This window comes from Carlito syrichta, unplaced genomic scaffold (genome assembly GCF_000164805.1).
Source record: "Carlito syrichta isolate Samal-C Ts95f unplaced genomic scaffold, Tarsius_syrichta-2.0.1 Scaffold315133, whole genome shotgun sequence".
NCBI classification, from domain to species: domain Eukaryota; kingdom Metazoa; phylum Chordata; class Mammalia; order Primates; family Tarsiidae; genus Carlito; species Carlito syrichta.
Genome location: NW_007259229.1, coordinates 110,752 through 111,329, shown reverse-complemented (window position 1 = coordinate 111,329; position 578 = coordinate 110,752).

Genomic DNA, 578 nt, shown 5'->3' with positions numbered 1-578 from the left:
GCCGCCGCTGCCGGCGCTGCTGGGGCGCTCAGGGCTTCCGGAGGGGGGTCCCTCGCGCTCGCCCCTCGCGGTCCGCAATTTGGCCGCCGTCGCAGCTCAAACCGTTTTTAAATTTCCCTCTCTGGAGCTGTCCAGCTCAGAGCATGCGCAGTAGCCGCGCGGGGGGCTTTTCCCCAAGGGTCAGTTACAGGGCAGGGTCAAGGGGATTGCAGCAGGCGTTCCCCAGCAGCCGCCGGCCGTGCACGCCCGGGGCTCCGGGTGCGCGTGTGGAAGACAGCGGGGGCGGGGCGGGGGTGGGGAAGACGGGTAGGGACACCCCTCTTCAAACTTTGCCCACGGCGGCAACGACTGCCCGCCTGAGGAGCCGCGGGAGGGCGGTTTAGGCCGAAATAATTGAGTTGCAAAAGGATGCTGGGTGCATGGAAACGTGCAATCCGTCCCTGGCCCGGGGCAGAGGAGGTGGATGGGTGGGCAGCCAGATCTGCGGCAACTCCTTCTCTCCTCCAAAGGGAGGACGGGCCGGGAGGCAGAGACCCGGCCCCAGGTGCACGCGGGTCCGGGCCACCTGCCCCTTTAAG